Here is a 16,356-nt window from a genome sequence, read left to right as displayed (position 1 = left end):
GGCTGCTCTAGAGGACTGGTCTTTGACCTGGGGCCTTTTGCTAGACCAGGAAGGCAAAAGCCAAAACACACCTTGATCTTCAAAGTCCTTCAGCTGCCAGGTGCATGGGCTGTTCTTCATTCTGAGCTGAGCCGGGCTCTCGGTCCAAGAGAGACAGACGACAGGACTCCTTTCCTGAGCTGAGGGCTCTTCACCTCTGTTTGTAGAATAAGAGGGATGACCTTTCCCAAGGCAGAAGTTGACTTTTCTTTCTCTTCCATTTTGTTCCAGGCCCTCCCAGCTCTCCTGCCCATCACCTTCAAGAGGACACCCGTGGACAGAAAGTCTTCAGGGCTCTTCCTTCTGCCGACCTTCACTGGCAACTCATGCCAAGCAACCCAGGGAGAGCCAGCTGGCCTCCAGCAGAGCCCAGTAGAGCCTTTGGCTGCTTCCCAGTCAATGGGAAGAAGAAGGACCTTCCCGGCGCCTTGCCCTGCCTACGAGGGTTCAACCTACAGAGCACATACCAACCTGGAGACACACATCTGCCGCTCGGTCCTGGGAGCTGCCTGGATGGGAAATGCTCAGACCTTCTTCCCATCCACCCAGCCGAGTGCGCGCAGACGGGAAAGGTGGATATATTTAGCTTCTCTTGGCACCAGCCAAAAAGAGCATTGAAGGGAGAGATGGGGTGGTGGGAAAACAGCACTTTGATTTTATTTGTTCTTTTTATGGACTCTTAAAGGTACAGGCTGGCGCTTGATCCTTGTGAAGGCATGGGGCCCAACAGGCCATGGCGCGGGGAACCTCAGCCCAAGGCCTGTCCCGTCGCTCTTGATCTATAACATGTCAGCCTTAAAAGGATCCTCTCCATCTCCTTAAACAATATATTACTGCTGTCCATCGTTCCCATTAATGCATAAAAAATCATTAGGTATTTCTATGGAGACCCATCGCCATAAACACAGGCTTCCAAATGCACTCCGGCATTAAGCGGCCAAAGTAAACTGAAGGCGATTTCTGTGGTAATACCCTCTCATCACGCATCCCCATCCCAGCCCTCCCCCATTCCCCGCTGTCTCTCTTCCCTCGATCAATTTTATGGTGCTTGCCTGGGGTTCATTAATGTTTCCGGAATCTCTCTCTGCCCTGTTTAAAAATTCTTAATTAAGCAAGGTTTTTTTGTTTACACTTGAACTAATTACACTTTTAAACCCGACAATAAAACATCAGCTCTGGGCCATTAGGGCCCGCCGTGGCCGGGCAATTCAGGAACTGCCATGCTTTGCAAGGAGATAGGAAGGCCGGAGATGCAGCCGTTCTGCCTAGCTTCAGTCAAGAGGACGCCAGGATCTTCACCTGGTACATGGAGATGGGGGCCAAGGGTTCGAGCAGCCAGATGTCCCCTTCAGCTCTTCCTTGTTTCCTCCGGATGTGCCTCCCCCAGATAAGGGCTGCTAGAATGGCCAGATGCGAGCTTGTCCTCTCCCAATGCTCATCGTTGTTTGCCGTGCATGGGTTCTCCACACCACCTCTTCCACTTCTCCAGAGGCACATTGGCATCGCGGGACCCAAGTGTAATGAATGATGGAAGCAATGGGGGCCTGGAGAATGGGCCTAGCTGGAGAATGTAGGCCTGGGATGTCCATGGTTGGGTCATCACCAAAGGGCCAGGCTTGAGTGCTTGTCTGTACCAAAGGAGATGGTCTCCCAGGTAGCCAAGGAGCAGAAGGGATGGAGCAGAACCTCTGGGACACATCGGTCTCCATCTTTAAGGGAATGTGCCACAGCATCATGGTAGGAGCACCACATCTCAGGAGCTTGGACTCAGCTTCTCACCGTTGCAGGAAACTCTTTCTTCCTGGCCTTTGCCTTGGGCTTTTTGTGTCCATCCTCAGGGACAGGAGCTGCTGCTGTGGTGCTGAATTCTTGGGGTATTGGTACCAGGCTGATGCTGGTGGAAGACCCTTTAAGTAAGAGGTGGTGCAGCTGGTGGTGGTCACGGCGTCACTGGCGACAGGGAGCTGCCCACCACCACCATGTGAATGTTCAGAAGTCCCCATGAGCACAGCGATAAGGGACACCCAGAAGCTCTTCTGCTTCATTTAGGGCCAGGAGATGCTGGTCATTAGTTCATCTCCCACCATAGTGGTGGCTCTGCAGATACTGGCTCCAAACTGATATTTCCTGCCTTCTTTCTGTCCCAGCTAGGAATAACCTCCCTTACATCGGGAAAGCATGTGGGGCAGGATGAAGGTGGGATGGGGGATGGGGTCACTAGCCTTTGGTTGTGTCTGCAGTAGCGATGTGGAGGGGAGGATGGCAGGGTGAGGCAGGGTGCTGGTACCTGCACGTTGGCAGTTCTTGGGGGGTTCAGATCTCTGTGTGAAGCTCTTGATGCCCAACAGCGGAGGGGTGGCCATCCCACACGCCCCCCCCAGCAGCCAGGCAGCCTCTCTCAGGTCCTCAGGGACCCACCAAGTGGAGAGGGGGGAAACCAGGTCCTAATGGCCCAGCTTTTGCTCAGATGTTTTCCTGAAATCCTCGCTAGACCAGAGCTCCAGGGCTCCCTCTGCAAAAGGGAGTGGTGCATTTGAGCCCCACGGGACATTTTTCTCCTGTCCATCCAGGTCTCACCCAGCCAGGACTGGAGAGGGCTTTTGCAATGCAATAAACACCCTGATCAAGACCAAATGCTCCTGTCAAGTCCTACGACCTGCTCCCCACATGGCTTCATCCCAAAGGCTGCCTTTTGGAAACTCCTGTCCCTGGCAGTTACCAGCAAGGAGCTTGGGAAAAGCATCTCTCCTTGCCCCGTTGTAGCCTCCCCTGGTCCATAAGAGCAGCATCCAAGCCACCTCCGTAGCCCTTCGTCATCTGTGCCTCTCCAAGGGAGGTGGGCGCCGGAGCGAGCTCCTCCCTGGTGCCTGCAGGTAGAAATGTGGCTGTGCGGAGCTGGGCTGTGCTCGGACTTGCCCACGACTCCTGGGAAGCACCGGTGCTGGGGCAAAGGTGTTGCCAAGACCCCCACCAAGACCCCTGCCAACCAACCTGCTTGATAAGTTCACCCATGTGGTGGGAAATGGGGTGTCAAAGCCAATTTTTCCCATAGACGGTTAAAAAAAATAATTAAAAATGCATATACAAATCTTTTAGCAGGGAATGATGCATTTTTTAACTTAAAAACACCCAGGTGCGCTCTTTGGGAGCCTAATTCTTAAAGAAACCAGTGGATTTGCTAGGAAGGGAGGGAGGAAGACAGGGCTGAAATCCTCTGTTTCAACATATTGATCTTTCCTTTTTCCTCCCCTATTTGAAGCAGAATTTTTCCCAGTTTGGAGGAAAACCTGAAGCAAAAATGGAGCAAACAGTTGATTTCTTCCCCATGATCACTGCTGCCCATCTGAGCCCTCAGCCCTCCTCCCGAGCAGGAGCAGGCGAACAAGGCGGCAGCAGTGAGGCAATGACCATCCCACCCGTGAATCCCTGGGTTTTGTGTTATTTTTATTCATTCTGGACTCCCCTTGCTTGGTGTCAGCCATCGGTACGTGTGAAACCTGCCTGGACCTCACTGCAGCCATCCCAGATGAACCATGCTGCAGCTTGCAGTGATGCCGGTGTCCGGGAATACACCAGGGATACTCCTGGGAGGGTTTTCTCTCTGCACAGCGGAGTCCCACCTTGCCCCCAGTGCAGGCTATAAGGAAGGAAAGTGTTTTGTCCTCCTGGGCTGTAAGGAAAACCGAGGCACAGAGCAGGAGAGCAGCTCCCCAGGTTTCATGAACCCATGGCATCAGCCCGGGGGGGTGCACCCACTCCTCGCCCCACGGCTCTGCCGCACACAGCAGCTGGAGCTGAGACCTGGCACACTCGGTTCACGCAACAGCAGCCTGAGAAGTCAACGCTCTGTCACCCCACCAGAGCTGGGGACGGGGTGACGAAGCCACCCCAGGCTGCCACCAAGCCCTGCGGAAGGGATCAGGAGGGATCCAGAGGGGAGCGTGAGGCCGCTGGGAGGAGGATGAGGAAGGAGAGGAGGGAGGAGCAGTGGGGGACAGGGCATGGGTTTCCAGCGGAGTCCCTCTTGGGGTGATTGACTCAGGTTGCATTGATCCTGGTGTTATCAGGACATTGTTTTTGCTGCACAGGGGAGGGGAAGAAAAGCTCTGGGAGGGGAGAAAATTGCAAGAAGAGGGGGAAATCCAAAGGCAAGTGTTTTTCTGCCGCTTCTATGGCTCTAGAAGGAGGCAAAAAAACAGATACCCCCCTTCCTGGCAGACACATCCCAGTGCCAGCCTGGAGCATCCTGAAAATGCCAATGAGAAGGCATGCAGAGGAGCTGGTGCAAAAAGCATGGCTGAGAAGCATCAGTCCCAGTCCCTGGAGGACCTGGGGCTCTAATTCAAGCCATGTTCATGTTCACACCCTCCCTCAGCATCTTCTCCCAAACTCTTCCCCACAGACACCCCCCCGAAGGACTCCAGCTGAGACCAGCCAACTCATCACACCAGTAACACATGGGCATGGTGGGCTCCAAACCCAGCAAAGCCACCGTGCTCGGCTGACAGCCACTTAACGCCACATGAGCAGCAGGGACAGGTCACGGGGATGCCCTGTCTCCAGGGTTTTCCTTGAGCATCCATGGGCATCCTCAGGGGTCCAGGAGGATGGAGGGATGCTCACCTCTCCCTGCTCCACCCTGCCCACCCCTGGGGGTGCTGAGCGGGGCTCAAGCCTCCTGGGAGGGCAATTCGGGAGTGATAAATCTCCCTGGCTAATTGGGAGTGATATCTGCGGGAGGATTTACAGCAGGGGAAAGCGCCAAAAGAGGTGGTGAAGGGAGTCATGACCCGGCACTGTGTGGGGTTTGAAACAGGGGGAAGGAGGATGAGGAAGGGGGAGAGGGATGAAGTAAATCAGTGGGGGGGGGGGGGGGGGGGAGGGCAGGGCATGGCTCTTCATGCCTCTCCTGGCTGTGTCCCTGCAAGAGGGGCTGCCCTGGGATGTCCTCCTGGCTGGGACAGAGTTTTTGGGGCACAGAGGAGCCAACGTCACTTTGCCCAGCCCGGTGCTGGCGAGCAGGGCAGGGGCTCCCTCTGTTCCTCACCCCTGCACAAGCCCATCTCCCCTCTTTTTTTCCCCCCAATTCTTCTTCGAAACGTCTTTCCACATCACGGTCTGGAGGAAAACTGCAGCTCCTGGAAATGCCAGGCAGGGATGGGACGGGGAGGAATCCTGTGGGCCAGGGAGCTGGAGGGATGGGACGGGGGAGCTGCTGTGCTGGCAGCAGCTGCAGATCCCGCTTGCCCTGGGGGCAATAAGGAGAGGAAGGGACCTTCTCCCCGTGTCCCCCCCCTGAAATAGGTCAGGAACACACCGTGGGGCTTGGGCTGGACCCCGAGCTCTCTGCCCCCCAGCACCCGTCTCCCTGGGGTGCGTGTAGCCGACGGGGACTTGCAAAGGGCTGGGGAGCAGAAGTTTGCTGGGGTTAGCAACCAAAACCCCCACATGCACAGCCACGTCCCCCCCAGGCTCACCCCTGGCCCCCACCCAGGACACCATTTGGTGCTCCCCTGCCCCATGGGCCGGGTCTCCACCCCACAACTACTCTAGCACTGGATCCCAACCCCTGAGCAGCCCATGGTGGGCAGCTTCCCACCCCCCTCTGCACCCTGCAGCCCCCCCTTTTCCCCTTCCCATGGTCAGTGTAACGGACAGGCTGTGGCCGGGCTGCAGCCTCCTCCCCGTGCTCTGCCCTTGTTTCAATTTTATGAGCTTTTTCTTGCTATAAATATGGTTTTGAGAGCCCATTTATCAGGTCCTGCAGCTCTGGAGTCAGCCTGCCGAGCTGCCCATGACAGGTCAAAATTGACTCGTATGATATTAGAATTGCTATTGATCCCTTCGGCACCTCACAATGCTCCCAGCTCCGTGACCCAGTGTCAGGCTGGGCAGCTCCCCCGCCTCTGGCTGCCCTGCGCTTCCTCCTGCCTGCTCGCCGGTTCATCCCTGCATCATCTGCAGCCAGGATGAGGTTCCTCGCTCTCTGCCTGCTTGACACCCTACAGGGACCCAGGCACCGTGTCCTCCCATGGTCACGGCCCCTTTAGCCCCCATCGCCTCCCCTCCCTGCTTCATTGAGTGATGCTGAGCAGGATACAGCCTCGGAGCTGCTCCGTGCGCAGCACTGGGTGAATCCCGAAAAGTCCTGCTCTGGTCTGGGTGACTTTCAAGGGTCTTAACCTGTTGCTCAAGGACTTTGGGGCTGGGATGGGTGCTGCACCCCAAAAAGCCCATCAAATCCCCCATGCCTCAGTTTCCTTGCCTGCAAAGTGAGTATCTTCCCCCATCCTTTTCCTGCAAGTGACACTGGAGGCACCTGAAGACTAAGGCTCAGGCAGCTCTGGGTGTTGCTTTTATCGAAATGGGCAAACGCCACCACCAGCTCAAGCTGAGTTAACCCAGTTTCTTCCATCCCCATTTCCTGGGGGATCCATGAGCATTCCTGCTGTGCTGGAAGCCCTTGAGCAGCTTCCCAAAAGATGATGATTTTCACCCCAGGTTCCTTTGACCTCCTACCAAATCCTCACCCTTTTTCCCCCTGGAGAAGGAGATGAGGGAAGAGACCACTTTCTTCTGGCCCTTCTCACACAGAATAAAGGGCAGCCCAGGAGAAGAGCAGGTAGCAGGATCAAACCGTGCAGGAAAAGGTCCTTCTCCACTGATATGTCACCCTGCAATGGCAAGATGCTGTAGGCACTGCAAGGGTTTTCAGGACCAAGAAGAACATTCACAGGAGACAAATCATCCACGACCGTGCGTGGCCAAGACACCAACCCAGCAAGGGAATCCCTGCAGCTGGGGGGCCAAGAGAACAGCTGGGGCAGGGTGGCGGTATGTGTGGTGGTGGTGTGTGGTCATTTCATAGCCATGCATGGTCAGATGTGGTCATGCATGGTCATCCACCGTTGTGCATGGTCACGCATGGTGGTAAGTGGTCATGTGTGGACATCCACAGCTCTGCACCATATTGCATGGCTGTACATGGTCACACGTGGTCATACGTGGCCATGTGTGGTCATGGACAGCAGTGAGTGGTCATGCATGGTCATACACCGTCCTGCATGGTGGTCAATGCTCATGCATGGTCATACATGGCTGTGGTGACATCCTGAGCCACATGCCTGTGTCTACACCCTAGAACAGGGCCGACCTCCAAGGACATGAGCTGCCAGCTCCCGGGTACGACGTTACAGATGGCCCTGGCTTTCCAAGGAACTTCACCGGAGCCAGGGCTGGCCATTGATCAAGGGGAAACTTCGCATCCTCCAGAGCAACCCAGGATTAATTTATGTTTGTCTGAAGGATGCTAATTAAACCTGTTTAAGAGAAAGTTAACTTTAATACTGTGATCTAGTTGATATTAAGAAGCTGCCAAGAGGAGAGCTGGAAGCAGCTGATCTAACATCTGGCCAAAGGCCCCGTTTCAGGATCTGCTCTGCATGGTCCCAGGGCAGGACTTGTCTGCCCCGGGCAGCATCCCGAGGCGCAGCCATTCCCTCTCGGGCATCCCATCTCCTTTAACACCCAAAAGGTACAGAAAAAGAACCACATCTGATCTAACCTGGTCTTATCAGAGACACTTTTTTTCCCCCCACCACTTTATTGGCAATTTCCCATTCCCTGCCTCAAAAAAAAATTAAATAGAAGTAATTCGATTTGAAATGAAAACCAGTTTGAAATCATTAGCAAATCGAAAGTCCAGCAAAACCCAATTGTTCTGGGTCAGGCAGCACGTTTGGGTTTGGTTTCAGGCTTTGAGGCACAGCTTGAACATTTTAAGGTCAAACCAAAGGAAATTCTTCCAAAGAAAGTTGCTTGGGTGGCAGAGCTGGAGCTGCTCAGCACCGGAGATGCTCTGACAGGAGCCAGCGTAGCAGGCTGTGCCAGAGCCTGGCATCCCCCCTGGGGTGCTCCATCACCCTGAGGCCAAGAGCAGGGCCTGATCCTGCTCCCCTTGGGAAGCCCTGAGCTTGCTCTGGTACCCACCGTCACTGTGGCAGCTCCCCACGCACCCCGGGGTGGCACCAGAGGCCACTGGCTTGGGGCTGAGCAGCAGCAGCAGCTCCTCATCCCACCACAGCCCTATCACCCAGGGCAGGGCGACATCCATCGAGTCAACAAAAAAATCTCCTGGCAGCTCCATCTCTTTTTTCCCCCCTTAAAGCAAACATCTTCATTACAGCTCGGAGTTGTTTAAATAAATGAATTAATATTGACAAACCATCAACGAGGCTAATAAATGATTAGTTAAAGGCATACATACATCACATTACGGTTAGCATTAGCCGAGGCTTAATTACTTGTGGAGAGGATCCCATTAGAGTAGGTGCTACGTCGCCGTCACCCTTTACAGCCCCCCACCCCCGCAGGGCTCCCGCTGCGCCCTTGGCCCTGCCGGACCCCTCCATGCTGCCGTGTCCCCCCGCTGCGGGGCTGGGCCAAGGTGGCCAGTACTGGTGGGGCAGGACACGAGCTGGGACCTCATCCTGACACCCATCCCTGGGCACCCACCAGTGCAGCGAGCGAGCCAGGTCTCAGCTGGTGCTGGGGCAGAGCCGGCGGCTCTTGGCAGGGGAAGTTTGGCTGCGGGGTTGGCACGAGGTAGTCAAACACCCAGATCCATGTGGCCTGTGAAAAGAGACACCGACAAATAAAATAGGCAATAAATAATAATAACAATATCATAAAATTTTCAAATTTATTGAAAACCGGTCCACTCGCAGAATATTGGATTTTTCTATTATTTACACAGCTGCTGATTTTCTGTAAATATTTAATGCCCCATGGATTTTTTTCAAAGTACAAATCTGAACAATTTCTAAATTTAAAATCCATCGCATAGTGCAACACAGTGAGGGCCTGATCCTGCCCACCCTCCCTCGGTGGGAGCCATCCCTGGAGCCAGGACAGGACCGGCACTGCACCCAGAGGTATCCGTGGAGGGTCCTTCTGGCTGGTGACGTTTTGGGTCATCCTCTCACCCCTCAGATATCACAGGGGACAGATGGGCAAAGGAAAACCCATAAAATCTTCGGATACCTTTCCAGCACGTCCAGCACCCTGCACCACCCATCCCCAGGGACCCGAGGCCACCACCCGTGGTGTCACCAGGATGGCTGTGCCCGGCTGCTGTGGGGGCAAAAGCCAAACAGCCCAAAAAGCGAAAATTGAGATGAAAGGCATGCACGAGGCTTGCATCCATATGCATTTCGGCTTCGAGAGGTTTGTTAGGACTAAAGAGGCCCTTTCATCCTTCCCAAGGTGTTGTAATGTATCCCCAGCTGGCTTTCATCTCCGCCTGATTGATACTCAGGGCTCTAATGAGCGTGACGGGAAAAGTGGCCAAGGCTGGGTGGGGGGGGATATGGGTTGGGAGGGTGGAGAGACCCCTCTGCAAAGGTTTCAAAACACTTTCCATGTTGCAGCTAATGAGGGGATCAGGAGAGGAAAGCTGGAGCGCAGTGTCAAGGAGCGCAATGGGAGCTGGTGGGTGCAGGTCTCTGCTCCCCCCGGGGACATGCATCCCCCCCAGGATGCTGCTGCCCTGCAGCCAAAGGGGTGCATTTAAAGCCAAAGAAGTCAACCCTCCTTTTCGCTCTCTGTGTTTGTCCCCAAACCACATGTTCACCGGTGGGTGAACAGCCCCACTGGCCCTTCTCCCCCAGGAGGGAAAGGTTTGTGCTCCCCTCCCGGGGTGGAGAGGTGAGGAAGGCACCTCAGAACAGACCCCTACTCCCGGGGGAGGTCAGATGCTCGGCACAGTCGATAGGCATCACCCTGCTTCCCCTTCCAGCCTCCTCCTCGCCCACTGCTCCCGGGCTGAAAATCTCTACGAACACTATCAGGGCACCCCGGCACCCCCCCCCTTCACCTCCCTCCTCCCTTCCCACATACACTGCCAAGGTCAGTGCAATGGCAGCCCTGGCACCACCCCACGCAGAGAGGGGGGGACCATCACCTCCCTCCTGCCTTGGCACTGGGGGAGCAGCCTGGCTATCAGCCCCCCTGGCTTCCCTGCTGCCTCCCAGCACCGGCACCCCCAGTGCCACCAGCCCTGGGTGCTGGGGCAGACTGGGAGCACTGTCTTCCCACGCTGGGGCCGTGTCCTGTGCACCAGCGCTGCAGGAACAGTCTCACTTCAAACCTCATCAGCCAGAAGGTCCCTGGCCAAGGCCCTTGTTGGTCCTCGGTGTCGTCTCCGTGTCCCCTCGAGATGCGGGATGGATGGAGGCTGCGCCAGCGCGGGGGTACGGCTGTGTTGGTGAGCAAGGGGGTGTCCCTGCAACCCCCGGCACACGGCTCTACCTCCACACGGGACAGATCCTGCCCTGCCTGCAGGTACCAGCCCTGCACCAACGCCACAGGGGATGCCCCTGAACACCCCTTACCTCTCCTTCCTCCCCCCTCTTCCTCCCCCCCTCCCCTCCCCACTGATGTTCACCTGTTTCTGTTCCCAGGTCTAATGGGCTGCTGAGGGATGGGCCACATGCCAATATGGATCTTGACAGACGCAGCCTAAGCAGGGCTTCTCCCTCTTCACTCCGGCTCATCTATTTTCCCTAATGCCCCACTGGGTCCAGAGCTGCCAGCTCCTCTCAAGAAAGGAAAAAAAAAAAAAAAAAAAAAACAACCACACCACACACACACACACATCATCTTCTCCAGACATCCCCAAAGCCAGGTGGTTTCAAAGCCTCCTCATCTGCCTGTACCCACTGCCCAGCCAGGGCCAGATCCAGAGCTACGCCGCACTGCTGCCATCCCTGAGACTACCCCATTCCTTGTGCCAACATCGGTTTGGGCTGTGCCTCTGTCCCCATCCCTGTCCCCCCCAGAACCCACTGCCCCAGGCTCCCCTCTCCTCCAGAGGCCCTCAGGCAGGATTAATCCCCACAGGTCTCAGGTCTTGGCCACCTCTCCCATGGAGAGGGTCACCAGAAGGACCCCTCCTGTCCCTGCTGGTGGGTCCCATCAGCCACAGCGGGTCCCCCGGCACTGGGGCTACAGGGCGATGCAGCAGTTGTCACTGGCCCAGGTGGGACCGAGCAGGGCTGCACCCTTGGGGACACCAGGGAAAGGCTGGCACATCCTCACGACAGAGGGAAGGGAGGCTGAGCCGGGAGGATCCTGGTACCTCCTGGGATAGGGGGAGTGAGGGGCAGGGATGGGGCAGAGGGGAGGGGGGTTATTAGCAGCTTCTCCCTTTCAGGGCCAGGCAGCCAGACTCTTTAAATAGATCTGAAGGAGTCCGGGCGCATTGGCTTAATTGATTGGCAAGTGCTCCAAGCTGCATATCGGAGATTTGCTGGGGAGCCAAGTGCTATCGCCTTCCTCCATCCATCACCCCGGCGCAGTCCTCTCCTCTCCTCTCCCCCAGCACAAGCAATACCTGCTGCCCACAGAGGGGATGCAACGCTGCCAGGCTGGCTCTGGCACTGGGCACCCTTCCCCACAGCAGCTCAAGCCAGCTGGAAGGAGGGGAAAAAAACCACCAAAACCAAACAAATAAAAGCAGAAAACCCCAACCCAACCCACACACCATTTCCCAGGACTCGTGGAAAAGAGGGACAATCAGGGATCATCACTCTGCACAAGTATTTGGAGCTCAGATGCTCACCCAGAGCCACCAGCCCCATCAGGAGCTGGGAACTGGGGGTTCCACATGCCCTGGCACTGCTGTGGTTGTGGTACCAAGGGCCCATCCCAGCTCTGAGCTCTCAAAACCCACGGAGGAGCTTGACCAGGGTTTCCAGCCTTTCAAGCAACTACTTGAGCAATTCCCTGTGCATGGAAAAGCCAGAAATGCACTTAGAAATCTCCCAAAATTCTGGATCCAAGGCTCTAAACAAACAGACGCCAACTTGGCCATTAGCAACCCCTTTCCGAGCAGCTTCAGCTCCCAGAGCTCCCCACAACCTCAGGACCAGCCTGGAGCTCCTGCCCATGGACCAAAGACAAGCAGCTCCTGGGACAGCACGGGGCTCCCTGGCTCTGACTCAAAGCCCGAGTTGGCAGCCTCATCTCTGCCTGTCCCCCAGAGAGCTGGGAGATGCCATCGGGATGGAGATGGCGCAGCTGCTTCAGCCGCTGGCATTTTGGGCAGCCCCAGCGACTAAATCTGTCTCCCTCCCATTGCACGCATGCTCGGAGCACCCAGCTGAGTGATCGATAGGTTTTAATGTTACATTGGGAGGAAGAAAGGGGGTGGGGGGAGGGAAGGAAGGCGACGGAGGAGAAGACAGTGTATTTAGCACTGGAGCAAATGCTGATAACTGCTTGGAGTGCAATGGCTCGGTACCTGATGGCCGCAGGACCAGAGAACCCCGTCTCAGCGCCGAGTCGCCGGCTGTGAGCGCTGGCACCAGACGCAGAAGGCAGCCCTGCAAGGTGCCAGAAAAAGCCTTGTTTCCCCCCTCCAGCCCCCTTGCCCCATCCCCAGCCAGCGCCCCACTGCCCCAGCACTCCACACCAACACCACCCCCTGCCCCAAGGGTTCTGTCCCCTTCCCTTTGCTCACTGTCCCCAGCACTTCCCTGTCTTTGGGCACAGCAGCTGTGGGTCATAGGACCACAGTGGGGATGGCTGGGGACCCCCACGCTGGCAGGGCCCCCCATGCAACAGCCGCTGCCCCGGGTCCAACTGCACCAGGAGCTGGGGTGGCCCCAGAGCAAAGGGGTGTCTTTAGGGCAGCTGGGAGTGGAAAAAAGAGGGGAGCAAGGCACAGGTCCCACCCAAACACCAGGGCTGCTGCAGGGGCACCCCGAAGTACATCCCACCCCCCAGCAGCTCCACAATGTTCCCCTGGGCTGACCCCCCCTTCCCTCGGCTCCTCGGACAGCTGCCTCTCCCCATCACCTTCCCCTCCCTCCCCACTTTTAAACGATTGCAAAGCCTCTCATTTTCCAAGCCCAATTACTCCAGCACAATAACCCCGACTGCGCTCTGAGCAGGGCGGCACGGTCCGCTGCCTCGCCAAGCTGCCCCGCGGCTGAGCCATGGTCAGCACCAAAAGGTGATGGTGACAGGCCGGGATCAATGTGGCACCTTCATCCCTGCACACGTCTGGGATCTCCCTCGGAAAGCGCCCATCCAGCGGGAGCAGGATGAGCCCTGTCCTCTCCAACCAGCCGGCTGGCGATGGAATGGGCACCGAGGGCTTTTACTGGGATTTGGGAGCTTTACCCCCCCCAAACAGGAGCTGCTCCCTCACGGCATTCCCAAGGGAGAGGTGTGGGTTGATCCACAGCTCCTCACCTTGCTCCCATGGCTCTGCCCAGAGGCGTGGGGTGGGTCTGGAAGGAGCCCCCCCTGCAAACCTGGGGGATGCACCTGAGATGTGGAGCTGCAGAGCCTGGGCTCGCTGAGCAGCCTGGCTTGCGGGCAGCAGCTGGCTGGCAAAGGAGGGTTTTTGGGAAGCTCCCCTCCCTGGCAGCCCACCTCCCCGCTCTGTGCCCCAGCAATAGGAAAAATAATTGAGTTTTGCTAGCTCGTGCAAATAACCCAAAGCATAAAAATAAATAAACCTGGCAGACGGGCTGGAGAGGCTGGGCTGAACCCGGGCATCGCCCCCAGACTGTGTCAACGGGGCTGGGTCCTTCCCTGGGAGTTTCATCTTTCCCAAGGAAAACGGGAGGTGGGAGTCACTGTCAGCTGCTTTGGAAGGAAAGGGCCAGGCTGCAGGAATTTCCCATTTTTGACCAATTCCACAGGTACTCCCATCCATCTGACAATGCCCTTTTCAACACAAACTCTTCAGCATCCATCCCTGCGACCCAAAGCTGCCCCGGCCATGCCCCAGAGCAGCAGATCCCACGCTCCCACACGTGCACCGAGCGCTGCCCGTCCTCAGCTCCAACTGAGCTGATGCGCTGCAGACCCTTCCCAACCCAAACCCTCTGCGGGGAGCTGGTTTACAAGAAGAAGAGTGCTGGCTTCCCAAACAAGCCTCCCAGTCCACAACACATTTCCAGCCATACATAATCTAATATACGTTACCATAGCGCCAATCAATAACTCAGTAGGCCAGCTCCGAAATTATTCTCTTAAAGGGCCAGCACACCACTTTCTCCCCTTCCCCAGGTCCATCTGCCTTGTGCTATCCAGCGCTGGGGCCAGGGATGCCACTTGCCCGCAGGTCTCACATGCCAGGACAGGATGCACCGCCGGGCTGATGGTGACACCCTTCTTCACCCATCACACCCCCTTTGCAGCCCATCGCTGTTGGGAGCTTGGGATGGACACGGGGCACCCGCCTCCAGGACATGGCTCTGCCTTCGCCACTCGGCAGCATCTACCCTGCTCTGCAGCTGCACCACCAACACAGCTTCTCCTTCCTCAGCGTGACCACAGCAGCCTCGAGAGCAGCCTCCCCACGTGCACACACGCGCTCGCACTAGCAGCAGTCAAAGCGTGCAAAAAGCGGGTCACGCTCTGCCAGTCCACCTGCTCCCCAGGATTTGATTTTCCCACCGCTCCAGTTCCTGGGAGCTGACAGCGTCCAGGCTGTGACTGCAGCACAGCATCAGGCAGCACCTAGAGCCACTCCAGCCCCTGCCCAGTGGCTCCCCGTGGCTGTCACCGTGGGCACGCTGCCCTGCAGGTATGGCAGGGGGGAACCTCAGCACCCTACTGGCCACTGCCCGCAGGCAACCCCCTGGGTAGCTGCCCCTCTTGTGCCAAAGCACCTGAGACCCCCAGGTAGCACAGAAAGCCCCAGGGCAGGTGCCAGCATCACTAGCAATAGCTTTTTCTCTTGCTCCAACACCAAGGGGGGAAGAAAAAAAAAAAAAAAAAAAAAAAAAAAAAAAAAAAGTTCCAAACACCCCAGAAATGACAAGTCGTCCCCCCCCCCGCCCAGCCCCTGTTGGCTTTTTAATCCACCCCTGGGGAAAAGCCTCCCGAGAGCAGCCTTGCACCGGACTGCAACACAGGCATTGCCGTAATGGGCCTCATCCTGTACCACAAACTACCAGACCCAACACTGCATCCTCAAGGCACCATCCTCCACCTCCTGCCAAAGCAGGTTTCCAGGCAGGTGCTGCTTTGCTCCCACTATAAAAGCGAAAAAAAAGAAGCAGCAGCAGCTGGAGACAATTTCTCAGGTGGCCACGGTGCCTCCCCCAGGCCCTCACCGCGCAGCCTGAGCAAAATGAGCCAGGCAGCTCCTCCCTGAGTCTGTATGGGCGCGTTAACACTGAAACCTAATGATGCCATCTGAGGTTGCCTCCTCTATATCTCAATCCCAGCGAAGACATGTCAGAAAGAGGAAGACTAATTATTCCCTAAGACCCTAATGAGCCTCAGCAGGAGGCATGGCAAGTTGCCTCATCTGGGGTGAGGTCTGGGAGACTCCTGCACCCACCACATGCTCGGCAGGTGGTTCTGTTTAACTTCCACGAGCAGGAGCAGGAGTTGCCCACCTGCACCCAAAGCAGAGTGGTGAAGGACCATGACCTGTGAAAGAGAGATGCTGCTGGGGGGGGGGGGGGGGGGCGCTGTCCCACTGCTCCTGGTGCCTCGGTGCTGCGGGGAGCACTTTTTTTGGGGGGGAGGGATTTCTGAGGCTTTACATTTTTTCAAGCTCGCTGCCAAATGTTCTGCAAAGGCAGATGAGCTGTTGGGAACTGGTGTGCCTGCTCCAGGCAGGTTGTAGGCAGGGTCCTGGTTACACCAGGCTGCTCTGGCTATGGGGAGCCCTCTTGAAAGAAGAGACAATAGATTTTAATTAGAAGCTGAGGGGGATTTTTCTCTCCTTTTATTATCAACGCACCCCACCAAATGCTTTCATGAAAATCCTGACCAAACGGCCTCCCCAAGAGCTTTTTGTTTGCCACAAGAAAATACTGTTTTTTACACCCAAGGTGCCTGGCTTCTGGGAAAGTGGCTACAGATGCTCTGGCAGAGCTGAGCACCCTGCGGTGCCCTGGGCACCCTGCTGCCCTGGCAGCGGCTGGCAGAGTCAGGGCTTGGGCGCAAGGGGCTCCCTCAGGAATCAGGAGATCGCAAATCTCTTGTTGGGGAGAAGCTCTTAAAGCCGCTGTCCCCTGCCCCGCTGGCGTCCCCCAGCCAGGATTGGAGCCAGGCTCCCCGGGGACCCCTCACGGCATTGCCAGCTGCCTTCAAGCAGCCCCCGAAGGGCAGCCCGGCCTCGGCAGCGCTGTCAGCCAGCCTCTACGTCTTCCATTAATTCACTTCACACTGTCCATATTGATCGGCTCTGCTCTCCTCCCCCCTGCTCCCCCTCCCTCGCACGCCCTCCCCCCCGCCGGCTGCTGCACCGCTGGGCAGCCCGGGCTGCATGCTGCATGATCCATA

General features: G+C 56.7%; 1 long non-coding RNA gene across 1 annotated transcript; it reads right to left on the bottom strand.

Moving 5' to 3' along the window:
• Nucleotides 1-7,768: 7,768 nt before the first annotated feature.
• On the bottom strand, nt 7,769-15,558 carry LOC308062098. Its single transcript, XR_013927469.1, has 2 exons — nt 12,341-15,558; nt 7,769-8,670 (listed from the first exon to the last, which is right to left on the bottom strand). It is a non-coding gene; the product is annotated as an uncharacterized lncRNA (long non-coding RNA).
• Nucleotides 15,559-16,356: the final 798 nt, after the last annotated feature.

The sequence above is a fragment of the Falco punctatus genome (genome assembly GCF_963210335.1).
Source record: "Falco punctatus genome assembly, chromosome: 4".
Taxonomy (NCBI): Eukaryota; Metazoa; Chordata; class Aves; order Falconiformes; family Falconidae; genus Falco; species Falco punctatus.
Note: the sequence above shows the minus strand (reverse complement) of the source record. Positions and strands in the feature narration are given on the sequence as shown.